The 16,152-nt window shown below is 37.1% G+C and overlaps 1 pseudogene; it reads right to left on the reverse strand.

Moving 5' to 3' along the window:
- Nucleotides 1–13,218, reverse strand: LOC129475278 (dolichyl-diphosphooligosaccharide--protein glycosyltransferase subunit STT3A-like; annotated as a pseudogene).
- Nucleotides 13,219–16,152: the final 2,934 nt, after the last annotated feature.

A 16,152-nucleotide genomic window follows, 5' to 3' on the forward strand; every position in this document is an offset into this window, starting at 1 on the left:
TTATGTCCTTGATGGGCCTGGATTATCCAGGTCCTTTACCTTGTCTTTCCTAACCAGTCAATGTTCTGTGATATATGCTTTCTCCAGGACATAAAGCTCAAAGTAAGCCTTTATTCCCAATGTCAGCATTTCTGACATGGTCAAAGCCTGATGGATGGTTGGCTTTTGTGTAAACCTGTCCAGAGTGGTAGTAACACATCTTGTACATGAGGCAGTTGAGCAGCACTGGAGAACCCTCATGGCCCACACAGAATTCCCCAATTGGAGTATAATAGTCATTCTCCTTGATATGTTTTCTTGTGTTTGTGCTACCTCCAATCTGGACCACCCAAAGAAACTTGTTGATATCATCATAGCAATACTCAGTGAAGTCTCCAAAAATGAACAGCACATAGCTGACCTCATGCTTTCTCATGATCTCATAGGGTTTTCCTCTGTGGATACCATTGCCTGAACTACTCAGTAAATATTGGTATTATTTCATGTGTTATTGTCCACAAAAATTGTCCAGTTCACCTTAGCTATAATCTGGTAGCTATGATCCCAACATAATATGACCTTTGCATCCTCTGGAGTATTGTGACAAAGCCAATAATATGCTTCTCAGTAGTCATCAGAAATTTTGCTACTGCCATATCAACCCCAGGCATATAGCATGAAGGAAGAAGAAGAGGAGGCCTTACTGGTCACCCAGGAGTGAGGAAAAAGTGTAGGGGATGAGAAAGAAAGCCAAAATGGACCAAGGCCATTTTGGCATTAATATCATCCCACTTACTGCTTCATTCTAAATCAGGTAGGTAGAATCCTGCTGCTTTTCTTGTCTGGATGACTGATGTCCAGTCTCTTCCTATATGTGGACAACATTTGGGAGACTCCAGTGCTGGAAAGAATGTACACAACAGGTGCCAATACTAGCATTAGATGCACCATTACAGCTTAAAAGTGCACACTGGTCACACCATACATGATATTAAACCTCTGAGCATCAAACAAGTTGCTAAAGCAGGAATAGAGGCCAGTTAGAAATACAAGGACAAGGAAATGCATGTCAAAATAGTATGAGGATCAAGTCATGGCTGATGCTCAGACCCAGAAGCAATGATGGGGATGTTGATCTTAGCATAAGAAGGATACAGCAGTGAGTAGAAATGCCCTGTCCAGGGATGGATTTTTTTCTGTCAGCATGAAGAGAGCTCCCATGGTGAGAAGGATAAGGCCTACTAGAGAGAGGACACTCTGGAAAAGAACTTCAATTTGCTGTGGATTCAACTTGTTCCACAGGTAATCCAGAAAGACATGGATATGGCCAAGACCAAAAACCCCAGTGGTTTCCATGCACTCTGATGAAAAGACGGGCTGGAAAGCCACAGAACAGGTCTGCATAGAAAGAATAGTGCCCAGGCAGTAAACAGTACAGCAGACCATGTAGATCCAGTGGGAGAAACAGCCTGTGAGCATCAGCACCAGTAGACGGAGAGGGATCAAGTTGATCAGGAACACAACACCTCACCATGAAGAGTCCATGCAGAAAAAAGCAAGGGCACACTTAGCCCCCCAACAGATGCAACCAGTCTTTACTGCCTTGATCCACATATTGTAGGTGAGTAGGATGCAAAAGATGGCAATCCCTTCATTATCATATGAGCCAGTCACAGATTGGAAGATATATGTGGGAACCATGGCAAACACAGCAACCAAAAGAAGCCCAGTGCCTGCATCCTTGAGCTCTTTTGTAAGGTGGCAATGACAATAATGATGAAGGAGGAGACACGCAGACATTCTGAATGTCCATGGTGATGTGGAAAAATTGGATATGTGGTAGATTGCAGCAGGGGTGATAATTAAGCCTGGGTAAATTGTTCCTCCAATGATTCATCCCAATGATGACTAGGCTCTCTCATCACATAAGCTATAGAATTTATAAAACTCATCCTTAGCCAGAAACCTGGTAGTCTGATAGTTAAAGTGTGGATTAATCTCAGAGATAACACTTTAAAATCTCAGGACAGCAAAGAGACAGCTGGAGAAAGATAACATAATGGCCATTGACATAATGAGAAGCTTCAGAGGTGTGTTCTGCCTTCTCATAGGACAACCACAAAAATCCATCCAGCCTTAGTCATCTTGACATCAATGGGTGGCAACAGGCAACACTCAGCTGGCCAGAATCCCTAAGCAATCCCCTAGGCTCCCTCAGCAATCTATTCAGTGGTGCACTCAACCCTGGCAACCTGATTATTTTTAATATTCATATTTTATATCTGTAACTTATTGTTTAATACTTTCTTGTTCATTTCTGAATGGTATGTTTTAATCTCTGAGTATACCAACCAAGTTTATTATAAAATATTTGTCAAATTATTTCATATGATTAACATCAAGAGGTAATTCCTGTCCTGTATTTAGTTGGTTGTATTTTTACTTTTAAAAGTTAACTTATTTTTTAATTGACAAAATTTTTATATACTTATCCTGCACAACATGTTGTTTTGAAATATGTATACATTGTAAAACAGCTACATTGAGCTAATTAACATACATTTTCTCAAACACTTATTTTTCATGGCAAGAACACTTAGAATGTTGGTTGTATTTCTTAGCTTTAGATTTCTTCATGCGTTTTAGAATTGTGGATCACAGGCTTATTTGAGGGGAACATATTTTTTGCTTTGCATTGCTTTATTTTTCTTTAATTCCCTTGGCTCCCTCCTCCCTGACAAGAAGTTATGAGGCTATTTTATAATCAAGGGTTGTGCCTCCTCTCTTGTAGGGATATGAAGGATTTACAAGACTGGTTAGTGAGCCTCAGGCAGCCCTGTCCTGAGGCTATGCCAGTATCCTCAGGCTTACATTGCCTGGAAACCCCACAAAAATTGTAGCCTCAGGCACCAGTTGTCAGTATATTTTCACCCTAGTTTTATTAATCATAAGCTCCTGGATTTAAGCAGTGAGGCCAACTTTATTTCTCCATTTTACACAGATGTGTAGTCCTTCCCGCCCCCTAGGAGATGAAGTTGTAGCTTCTATTGCCTGCTTTGGAATATGGTACTTCAGCTCTATTAACCACTTCAGCCTTCTATTTTTGTCTCTGGTCTATGAAAATGTTTATCTTGTCAAGTCTCTTTGATTATTTATTTTTATACTATATCCATCTTTGCCAAATTTGTAGAGCAGAAGGGGTTACATCAAAGAAGAAACAGAGCATGCCATTTTTACTGGTGTGTCTGGGTTCATTTTTAACTCACATTCCATTAGTGATTTGTCAGTGTAATTCATAAAGGAAATCCAAACACTTTGAAGTAAAAATGACTATGGAGTATCCAGTAATTTAAAAATATAGATGATAATCAATTACTAAAATTCTTTCTGCTCTGTTTGAAGGGGTGCTTAGCATTTAAAGAGTTATCTAAAACTGCAATTCAATCAACTAGTTAAGGATATTGGAATGGTTCCTCCTCATCAGCTATCACTGAGAAGGGCCTCAGTGTCTACATTTTAGTGTTGGTTAAGTAATTTTTATACCCTTTTCTGCAAGAGTGAAAAAGTTTACACTGAATATCAGGTTGTTGAATCTTTATATCTTTGCTTGTACATTAATATGTACCTGAGTGAAGGTCTGAAGTACTCTGTTTTTAAGCCCAAAAATGTTGTGTTTTATTGAGCTTTAAGCTGAAGGTCTTATTTTTAAAAATTATACCTACAAGGAAACAATCATTTCCTCTTATAAGAAGCACTACATTAATCTAAATTGAGACATAGACTGTATATTTTACCATATTATACCATATTATATGGTTTTACCATGTTTGCCATATTATAAAGTCGGCATAGACAGATTAACATTTTTATTCAAGTGAACTAAGAATATATGTATCGATTAATTCACTCTACTGGACCTCAGCTGAGAAATATCCTTAGTATGCTTCAAGTCATTGACCATAGGTGGGGAATCCTCTGTATCCAGACATCCAGCAGGGTCCCTCTCCCTTTACGTTTCAATCTGCTAAGATTCCAAAGTGATGAATTTTACTTGGCTTGCCTCTTAATTATCTTACTCTATGATCTGATTGAAGACTTTGAGCCCTATTCTGGAACAATTCTTCTTTCTTGTTCTGCACAGATCAGATCTTCCTCCAGTGTTCAAGCCATATTTACTTTCTGTACACTGACTCAGCGGTGTCCACTGTAGACACCGCTTTCTTATGGCTTTTCTTACGTCTCTTTATCAATTATTGGCCTCTTCTGTTTCCCTCCATTATGCCAGCACTGAATGAAGGCCATAAAACCTTAGACGGGAATTTGAGATATTATAGTTTACTTGGAAGTTGACCAAAGGAAGCACCATTGGGGGATTTAGAAATTGAAATGCAAATGAGGATAAAGCCAGAAGAGTGTATGCTATTACAAGGTTAGTACTATGGGCAACTGGGGCTCACTTCTACTGGAGACCTCTGAAATCCGAAATAATATATGCCTCAGAGTTATCCCCTTCCTTTTCCAGGGGAATGTCGGATCTAGTATTTATCCTCTAATTCCCATTTGTCATTTGAAAATGCTGCTCCCTAAGAGCACTAACCTTCTTAGGGCATTAACTTACACATGGGTGAAAGAAAGCCTTCAGGCAGAAATTTGCCATAAACAAGGTTGTCAGGTACTAGACAGTGAATGTTCAGAAAGTATGGAGGAGGTACTAGTAGTAGCTGATGAAACGCTCAAGTCACTGGACTCATCCTCAATATCCATGTTTATTCTCCCACATGATCCCATAGTTAATTGAATAGGGGGCATGGAATTGACCTAGAAAAAAAAAAACCATTAGATTCTCTTTCTAGGCATTTCTCTTTGGAACTGAAGAAGCTATTTGGTCTCACCTACTCAGGTAAGTTTAGGGGCTGAGAGGTAGCACTGTATGCAGCAAGAAAAGCATCAATAATTCCTGACTTCAGATAGAGAAATAAGGCAAATATACATAGAGAGACAAATTGGAGATGTTTGTTTACTAATGACATTCTAATGGCTTGTTCATATTCTGGGGCTGTCTGTCTGTATTGCCTATCCTTGGGTTTCATGGATTATACCTGAGTTTTATAAGTTTATCCTTCACACTTTAATTTCAAGCATAAATTCTGTACTCTGAATGAACTTAGCAAATGGATTTCCTTCTAGAGCCGTTTAAAGAGGATGCACAAGAATACTGGTATATGGATAAAAAAACATAGGAAGTTGACAGCCTCCACATTTTACCAAAGTCAGACCAAGTTGGAGTGAGGAAGATGAAGTATATTACCAGATATATAGAGAAAAAAATACTATGAGGCACCTTATTATATCTGAGTCAAGTACATTTTCATTTTAACATTTTTTTTATTATGGTGAAATATACAAAGCATAAAATTTACCCTTTAAGCGTTTTTAAGCGTACAGTTCACTAGCATTAAGTGCATTCGCGTTGCTGTGCAACCATCACTATTATCTATCTCCAAAACTCTTTTTATCTTTCCAAGCTGAAACTCTGTACCCAGTAAACAATAATTCCCTCTTTCTCCATTCCACAGCCCCAGGCAAACACCATATTATTTTCTGTCTCTATGATTTTGACTAGTCTAGGTACTCACACGATTAACGCACACATGTGTAAAAGAAAGCCCCTAGGCAGTAAGTGGAAGCATACAGTGTTTGTCCTTTTGTGACTGGCTTATTTCACTTAGCATAATATCTTCAAGGTTCTTTCATGTTGTAGTATGTGTTGGGATTAAATTTCTTTTTATGCTGAGTAATATTCCACTGTATGTATATGCCACATTTTGTTTATGCATTCATCCATCGATGAACACTTAAGTTGCTTCCTCCTTTTGGCTGTTATAAATAATGCCACTATGAACATGGATATACAGATATCTTTTTGAGTCTTTGATTTCAATTTCTTGGATATATATCCTGAAGTGCATTACTGGGTCATATGGTAACTCTATTTTTAATTTTTTGAAATTGCCATACTCTTTTCTGTAGCACCTGCACCATTTTACATTAGCACCAGTGATGTATAAGGGCTCCAATTTCTGCATATTCTTTCCAACTGAGTCAAATAACTTTTAATAAAGATTTATAGTATCTTCATCCAAGAGAGGTTTAGAATTACACATTCTTATTTTTCTGGTCACAGTTGTTGCTAAGAACTGCTCCCTAGTAGAATTAACTTTCTTAGGGCATTAACTGACACATGTGTGAAAGAAAGCCCCTAGGCAGAAATTTGAAGTAGTTATACTTAAAAACTTGTTTTTGGCCGGGCGCGGTGGCTCACGCTTGTAATCCCAGCACTTTGGGAGGCCAAGGCGGGCGGATCACGAGGTCAGGAGATCGAGACCACGGTGAAACCCCGTCTCTACTAAAAATACAAAAAAAATTAGCCGGGCGTGGTGGCGGGCGCCTGTACTCCCAGCTACTCGGAGAGGCTGAGGCAGGAGAATGGCGTGAACCCGGGAGGCGGAGCTTGCAGTGAGCCGAGATCGTGCCACTGCACTCCAGCCTGGGTGACAGAGCCAGACTCCGTCTCAAAAAAAAAAAAAAAAACTTGTTTTTAATATTCTTTCTTAAATTAAAATTTTAAATTTACATGCAGTTGTAAAGATAAAAAAGTGACATCTCATATACCCTTTACCCAGTTACCCCTAATAGTAATATATTGCAAAACTTTAGTATAATAGCCCAAAAAGATATTGACATGGACATATATACTCAAAATACACAACAGTGCCATTACCAGGCTCCTTTAATGTTGTCCTTTCGTACCCAAGCTCCTTCCCATGCCATCCCAATCCCCTCTTTTACCCCTGGCAGCCACTTTTATGTTCTCCATTTCTATAATTTTGTCATTTCAAAAATATTACATAAGTGGGATCATCCAGTATGTTCCATTTAGGGGTTGGATTTTTTCATTCAGCATAATTCTCTGGAGATTTAATCAGGTTGTTGTACCTAAATAATATGTTCCTTTATATCACAGAGTAGTATTCCATAGCATGAATCTTTATAATATTCACATGGCTAACATAATATGTTTAGCCATTTAACTATTAAAAGATATCTACATTGTTCACACTTTTTGGCTACTAAAAAGTAAATTTGCCATGAACTTTCATGTACAGATTTTTGTGTGAACACGCACTTTATTTATTAGGGATGAATGCCCAAGAGTGCAATTGCTGAGTCATATGGCAGTTGCGTGTTTAGTTTTATTAAAAACTGACATGTTGTTTTCAGAGTGGTTTTGCTGCTTCCCATTCCTACCAATAAGGTATGTAAAATCCAGTTTCTCCACATCCTCAAAAGCATTTGGTCTGTTCATGTCCTTTGCCCACATTTAATGGGTTTGTTTGTCGTTTACTTGTAAATTTGTTTAAGTTCCATGTAGATTCTGAATATTAGACCTTTGTCAGGTGGATAGATTGCAAAAATTTTCTCCAACTATGTAGGTTGTCTCATCACTCTGATGATAGTTACTTTTGCTGTGCAGACACTCCATAGTTTAATTAGATGCCGTTTGTCAATTTTGGCTTTTGTTGCAATTGCTTTTGATTTTTTTGTGATAAAATCTTTGCCCATGCCTATGTCCTGAATGATACTTCCAGACTTTCTTCTAGGGTTTTTATAGTTTTAGGTTTTACATTTAAGTCTTTAATCCATCTTGAGTTAATTTTTATATAAGGTATAAGGAAAGGGTCCAGTTTCTATTTTCTGCACACGGCTAGCCAGTTTTCCCAGCACCGTTTATTAAATAGAGAATCCTTTCCTCATTGCTTGTTTTTGTCAGGTTTGTCGAAGATCAGATGGTTGTAGATGTTTGGTCTTATTTCTGAGGTCTTTATTCTGTTCCATTGGTCTATGTGTCTGTTTTCATTTTGTTTTTTTGTTGGTTACTGTACCCCTGTCATACAGTTTGAAGTCTGGTAGTGTGATGCCTCCAGCTTTATTCTTTTTTGCTTAGGATCGTCTTTCTATACCAGCCCTTTTTTGGTTCCATATGAATTTTAAGGTAGTTTTTTTCTAATTCTGGGAAGGATGTCAATGGTAGTTTAATGGGAATAGCATTGAATCTATAAATTACTTTGGGCAGTATGGCCATTTTCATGATATTGATTCTTCCTATTCATGAGCACGGGATGTTTTTCCATTTGTTTGTGTCCTCTCTTATTTGCTTTAGCAGTGGTTTGAAATTCTCCTTGAAGAGGTCCTTCACTTCCTTTGTTGGCTGTATTCCTAGGTATTTTATTATCTTTGTAGCAATTGCGAATGGGAGCTCATTCATGATTTGGCTCTCTGCTTTTCTATTGTTTGTGTATAGGAATGCTTGTGATTTTTGCACATTGATTTTGAATCCTGAGACTTTGCTGAAGTTTCTTATCAGCTTAAGGAGATTTGGGGCTGAGATGATGGGTTTTTCTAGATGATAGACTGGATAAAGAAAATGTGGTACATATACACCATGGAATACTATGCAGCCATAAAAAGGAACAAGATCATGTCCTTTGCAGGGACATGGATGGAGCTTAGCTCAGCAAACTAACACAGGAACAGAAAACCAAACACCACATGTTCTCACTTATAAGTGGGAGCTGAATGATGAGAACACCTGGACAAAGGTAGGGGAACAACACACACTGCAGCCTGTCAGGGGGCAAGGGGACAGAGAGCATCAGGATAAATACTTAATGCACACAGGGCTTAATACCTACGTGATGGATTGATAGGTGCAGCAAATCACCATGGCACATGTTTACCTATATAAAAAACCTGTACATCCTGCACATGTACCCTGGAACTTAAAATTAAATTGAATTTTTAAAAAATTTGGTCTTTTCAATATTTTTAATCTTAGCCATCCCAATACGTGTATAGTAATACCTCATTGTGATTTAAATTGCATTTCCAAAATGGCTGATAAGGTTGAATATGTTTTAATAGGTTAATTGCTGTATACAATTCCTATTCCATGAAATGTATATTTATGTTTATGTCTCATTTTGTAATCAGATTGCTTTGTCATTATTGAGTACTGCTGAGTCTTAAAAAATTCTAATACATTGTAGATAGTATTTATTTGTCAGATATACATAGAGTTTAGTTTGCAAGTATTTTCTTTTTTATTTAACTTTTAAGTTCAGGAGTACATGTGCAGGTTTCCTATATAGGTGAATTTGTGTCATGGGGGTTTGTTGTACAGATTATTTCATCACCCAGATATTAAGCCTAGTACCCATTAGTTATTATTCCATATCTTCTCCCTCCTCCCACACTTCACCCTTTGATAGGCCCCAGTGTGTCTTGTTTCCCTCTGTGTGTCCATGTGTTCTCATCATTTAGCTCCCACTTATAAGTGAGAACATTCAGTGTTTGTTTTTCTGTTTCTGCATTAGTTTGCTAAGGATAATGACCTCCAACTCCATCCATGTCCCTGCAAAGGCCATGGTCTCATTCATTTTTATGGTTACATAGTATTCCATGGTGTGTATGGACCACATTTTCTTTATCCAGTCTACCATTGATGGGCATTTAGGTTGATTTTATGGCTTTGCTATTGTGAATAGTGCTGCAATGAACACACATGTGCATGTGTCTTTACAACAGAGTGATTTATAGTCCTTTGGGTATATACCCAGTAATGGGATTGCTGAGTCGAATGGTATCTCTGTCTTTAGATCTTTGAAGAATCTCCTCACTGTCTTCCAAAATGGTTGAACTAATTTACACTCACATCAACAGTATATAAACATTTCTTTTTTCTCTGTAACCTCAGCAGCATCTGTTATTTTTTGACTTTTTAATAATAGCCATTCTGACTGGTGTGCAATGGTATCTCATTGTGGTTTTGATTTGCATTTCTCTAATGATAAGTGATGTGAGCTTTTCATATGATTGTTCGCCCCATGTATGTTTTCTTTTCAGAAGAATCTGTTCATGTCTTTTACCCACTTTTTAATGGGGTTGAGTTTGTTTGTTTGTTTTGTAAATTTGCTAAGGTTCCTTGTAGATTCTGGATATTAGACCTTTGTCAGATAAATCCATTGCAAAAATTTTCTCCCACTCTGTAGGTTATCTGTTTACTCTGTTAAGAGTTTCTTTTGCTGTGCAGATCTTAATTTAATTAGATCTCATCTGTCAATTTTTGCTTTTGTTGCAACTGCTTTTGCTGTCTTTGTCGTGAAATCTTTGCCTGTGCCTATGTCCTGAATGGTATTGCCTAGGTTGTCTTCTAAGGTTTTTATAGTTTTGAGTTTTACATTTAAGTCTTTAATTCATCCAGATTTGATTTTTGTGTATGTTGAAATGAAGGCGTCCAGTTTTAATCTTCTGCATATGGCTACCCAGTTTTCCCAGCACCATTTATCGAATAGGGAATCCTTTCCTCATTGCTTGTTTTTGTCAGATTTGTCGAAGATCAGATAGTTGTAGGTTTGTGGTCTTATATCTTTACTCTTTATGTAAGATGTCACACATCACTGTAGCTACTTTAAAAATTTTTTGTTTTCAATTTTCATTAGTTTGACCTTGCTGTGTGTTATGTGTGGATTTTTTGTGTTTCTTTTTTTGTTTGGGTTTTTTCAGCTTCTCAAATCTATAGATGTATATCTTTTGCCAAATTTTGGGATTTTTCATTAATATTATAATTACATTTTCAGCCCTACCTTTTTCTCTGCTATTTCCAGAACTCTGATGGCATTAATACTAGATATTTTGATATGGATTAAAGGTTTCTAAGTCTGTTTGTAATTCTACTTTCTCACTGTTACTCAGTTTTGATAGTTTCTATTGTTCCATCTTCCAGTTCATTGATTTTTTTTTTCTTATATTGCCTGTTTCTTTGCTGGGACATTCTATCTTTGCTGATAGTTTTTATGTTTGTTTGGTTCAAACATATTCATAATGTTTGTTGAAGCTTGTATTTTATCATTTGTTGAAGGCAACTGCTTTAAAATACTTGTCAGATCACTCTAACACCTCTGCAATCCTGGTGTGGGGATCTATTGGTCAACTTTTTTCATTCAGATTAAGGCTTTTTGGTTTGGGGTATGAATACTTTTCTTTTTATTTGAAACCTGGACATTTTAGATACCATGTTATGAGTCTCTGTGTCTTATTTAAACTTTCTGTTTTAGGTGGTTTCATATGATAGCAGTCCAACAGGGAAAGGGAGACACCACAGTTTTACAGCCAGGTGGAAGTAGAAGTCCAGGTTCTTTACTTGGCCTCTTTTAATATTCAACGTGGATGTGCCACTTGTTGCTGGGTAGGGTAGAAGTTTGAGCTCTCCACTTGGCCTTAAGTGACACTTTTCTGTTGGGAGGCAGAAGTACTTGGTTATTGCTACTCACATGACCTTCAGTGACACCACAAAGTGGGTGTCATCACAGTTAAGAGGTGATGAAAATCCTGTTTCTTCACTATTCTTCCTTTAAATACACCCTAATTAGGAGGGCAGGAGTGTCTTATTACTGCAGGATATAAGTGGATATCCTGCCCTCCATGTTATCTTCTCTGTCACTGTGAGTGGGGCAGAGCCTTATTACCACCGAGCAGGAATGAATGTGAAATCTCTGCTCCCTACTTGTGCTTCTCTGACACCACCTCAGTGAGGGGTCGTGGCACTTCATTACAGTCTGACAAGTGTGAGTGGGAATGTCAAAGTCTCAGCCTCCATTTGTTCTTTATTGGTGAAGGTGAAGGGGAGGGCTCCCTCAGTGACGTTTTACAGTGTTTGGTTGGAATATAGAAGATTGTCTAAGTGTTCGTTCTGCTATGCTGACCTTTTCTTAGTCTTTTTTCTAAAGAGGAAAGGCTTTTTTTTGAAAACTCACCACTGTGTTGTTTCCTGAGTTCAGAGCTTCTTATCTACTTTATTCCCTTTTCTCTATATTTCAGTTATACACTTAAATAACTTAGAAGTTATTTTAGTTATACTAAGTGGGAGGAATAGAAAAAAGTTTATCTACTCCATCTTTACAGAAGAGGAAATCCATCTTTACATTTATTTAATTCAGAGAAAAAAAAATAGCATGGCTGCTTTCATTTCCACCAGTACCTTTGTCATCCATTTATTTCAAAAGTCAAAAGGAGTGCAGAGCTATTCACCTATCAGTCCCATTCTATGGTAAATCAATTTTCAATGTGATTCACAGACAACTTTTTCTTTTCTTTTCTTTTGTTTTTTTTTTGAGATGGAGTTTTGCTGTGTCACCCAGGCTTGAGTGCAGTGGCATGATCTCGGCTCACTGCAACCTCTGCCTCCCAGGTTCAAGCAATTCTCCTGCCTCAGCCTCCCAAGTAGCTGGTATTACAGGCATGTGCCATCATACCCAGCTGATTTTTGTATTTTTTTTTAGTAGAGATGGGGTTTCACCATGTTGGCCAGGCTGGTCTCAAACTCCTGACCTCAGGTGATCTGCCCACCTCGGCCTCCCAAAGTGCTGGGATTACAGGCGTGAGCCACAGTGCCCGGCCTGACAGACACCTTTTGAATTTTTCTGCTATTTGCCTCTGTCTTCTGAATGCATAAGAGAAATTCTAAAATTTAGGAGCATAAAGTTAAGCCCAATGCAGTCAAGGTGAATGAGACTGTGAAGTGATGAGCTTCTGAATGCTCTGATCTCACAAAGACTCCCCAGCATTTGAGACCAGGCCTCTCTTTTTGTCTGGTAGTGCTCTTGCCTCAAATACAGGCTTGAGAAATCCCAACAATCATTTCCTATCTTTTTCATTCAATAGCTTCAGGCAATTGATACTTAAATTATTGCTATAAATTTTGTAAATATAAGTTAAATTTCAAATTCTTTAAAAAAACATTTCATCTCTCCTTATTGTAAACTTACTGACCAAAATAAAACAGCCAAATGCTTTGATTAAATGAAGATTCAAACATTATGTCTATAATTCTGTAAGAAAATGTCCCAGTTTTATCTCAGTATTTATTTGTGTCTTAGATACTCAATAATTGCATTTTTCTGCAATAATATATTACAATAAAATAAATGACTGAAGAATAGCTTATATTGCTGACACAGATCACAGTGTGTCACTAATGGAGTATTAACTGCTTTTTAAGCAACTGGATAAATCTGCTGATTCATAAGAGACTCATGTAAAGGAAATCCAATTCATGGTGTGGCTCTTACCACTTCTACGGACATAAAACACCTTCTTCCATATCATCCTTGTTTCAGTCATGGTAATATTGAGAGTAGCACCTGACTTGTAACAAGATCTTTTAACTGGGAGAGTTGACACATTTAATAATATGTCAAGTCTACTATTTAAGGGACAGACACTGCTCAAAATAAAAATAGTATTTAAGAATATCTTTCATATAAAAATAATTCCCAGAGAACAAGGGTTTGCTCCATTTCAAAGATCAGAAAAGCAGTGCTGAAAGAGCATTATGAGCTTTTCAGAGACAAAAAAAAAAACTGTGACTTTAGCTTCATCCCTGGGAATTCCTATGTGATTTTATATCTAGGACAACCACTCACAGAGGCCCATGCAAAACTTTAACAAAAGCAAAACATAACACTTAAGTAGATATATTTTTTTTTCTTCTTTTAAAAAATTGAGACAGGGTCTCATTCTATCTCGCAGGCTGGAGTGCAGTGGCATGATTATAGCTCATTGTAGCCTCAAACTCTTGGGCTCAAGCAATCCTCCTGTCTCAGTCTCCCAGCTAAGACTACAGTCTCTCAAGTAGCTAAGACTATAAGCACATGCCACTACACTTATTTATTTATTTATTTATTTTGAGATGAGTTCTCGCTATTTGGCCCAGGGTCATCTCAAACTCCTGGCCTTAACTGATCCTCCCACCTTGGCCTCCCAAAGCATTGGAACTACAGACATGAGTTACCATGCCTGGCCCTCTCGGTAGATGTCTTCATGGCTCAGTTTTCCTCAGCATCTAGAGCACCTTCCTGTTTTGTATGCCTTTGTAAGACAATCCAAACTAAGAAGAAAATAGTTCCATCTGAAGCATGGTTTGGAAATGGGGGCTGTGCTTTTCTTACAGGTATGCATATGATTTATCATTTTTTGAAAGAATAATATGGTAAATTTGAAAATAAGATGTATAAGAAAAATGTGACACTTATAATATATTTTTATGAATTTCAAAAAAGATAAATATTTAAAATAACACTCTTCACTTAGACTCATATCACAGTCCTCCAAGAATGGATACATGTAGTAGTTATTTAAACAATAGCTTACAAGAAGTTGTGTAAATTGTGGTGGCTACATAGATGTATGCAGGCTGTAAATTGTTTTTAAGTTATTAACATCTACGTTTAGGAATAGAAAATTATGATACCAAATCTACATTTCAGCATCACTTGCTCCTTAATGCAGCATGTAAGTTCTACTGCCTATGTAGATAGATGATCCAGAAATATGACTTGGTGACTCAGAAAGAATATGTGGAAATCATCAGTCCCGAAGTATCAAAAAGGATCTTTTACACTATTGGATAAATAATTGTACATCTATTAAAAATATTTTAGTAAGTAAACAAGTCTCAAATATAAAGCTCAAAGAATTTTTACATATATACCAGATCAAGATGTAGAATTTATCCCCCTATCCAGATAGCTTGTTTGTGCCTGTTTAATATTCCCCAGAAAGTAGCAACAATTTCAAACGCTGTCACTATGAAATTGGTTGTTTTGGACTTCTTAGAAATGAAATCATAATTTGTTCTCTTTTCTGTTTGGCTTTCTTTCACCCAATATTTTGTCTGTGAGATTCATTCACATTTTTGAATATGTCAGTTTTCAATTCCTTTTTTTTCTGAGTTATTTCCCATTGTATGGACATATTAGGTATATTTATCCTTTCATGTGTGGATGGACTTCTGTGTTGTTCCAGGATTTTTGTCATTATATATAAAGCTCCCAAGAAAAAATTCTTGTTCCTGTTTTTTGGTGCATATGTGTATGCATTTCTATTATATATATAGCCGAGGGTAAATTTTCTGGATGCTAGAGTATTTGTTTTTGGCTTTATCATTTGCTAGTACAAATTTTTCCAAAATCGTCTTACCAATCTAACCACCAATCAACAATGTGTAAAAGTTCCAGTTACTTTATGACAGCAAGAACTCATCTCAGCACGTGGTATTCTCAGTCCTTTTAATTTTAACTATTCTGGAAGTGGCCTACTGATACCTCACTGAGGTTTAAACTTGCATTTCCTGATGACTTAAGATGTTGAACACCTTTCCCTACTCTAGTTAGCAATCTGAATTGGAAGTGAACTAGTTTAATTTTAAAAAGTAGAAATTAAATGTTTTTATTTTTTTCATACATATTAGGTAAAAACAGTTGTCATTTCACAAAATTCCCTAAAACCATTCACTATTATTCCAAATTAATAAACTTGAAGAGAAGAAATCAGAATCACATAAGAAAGCCAAACATCAGTGGTAAGAAAGTACTGTAACTGCCAAGCTTTAGCTCAACAGAGCTTCTCTGATCTTTTGCTTTTTGTTCTCTGCTAATCATCAAAAATACAGAGCAGGCTATCTGTCACAATCAGGGAGGCATATTGTATTAGTCTATTTTCACACTGTTATAAAAAATGTCACCTGAGACTGGGTAATTTATAAAGGAAAGAGGTTTAATTGACTAACAGTTCCATATGATTGGGGAGGCCTCAGGAAACTTACAATCATGGTGGAAGGCAAAGCAGAAGCAAGGCACCTCTTACATGGTGGCAGGAGAGATTTAGAGAGTGAAGGGAGAACTGCCAAACCCTTTAAAAACCATCATCTCTCATGAGAACTCATTCACTATTACGAGAACAGCATGGGGGAAGCTGCACCCATGATCCAATCACTTCCCACCAGGTCCCACCCTGAACACATGGGGATTACAATTCCAGATGAGATTTAGGCGGGGACACAGAGCCAAACCATGTCACATGTGATAACATTAAGGAAATTAGTTACATCTCAAACGTGGTAACTGTTAGAATAGTACAAGGATTAAGAGGTTATATTAAGATTTTATAAGATACGATCAGTGGCATTTTATTTGCCACACATGGGTGTTTTATAATTTGGTCTGCATACTGAATCATAATTGTGCACAAATTACTTATGACGTATATGAATATGAA

The sequence above is a fragment of the Symphalangus syndactylus genome, chromosome X, assembly GCF_028878055.3.
Source record: "Symphalangus syndactylus isolate Jambi chromosome X, NHGRI_mSymSyn1-v2.1_pri, whole genome shotgun sequence".
Classification (NCBI taxonomy): domain Eukaryota; kingdom Metazoa; phylum Chordata; class Mammalia; order Primates; family Hylobatidae; genus Symphalangus; species Symphalangus syndactylus.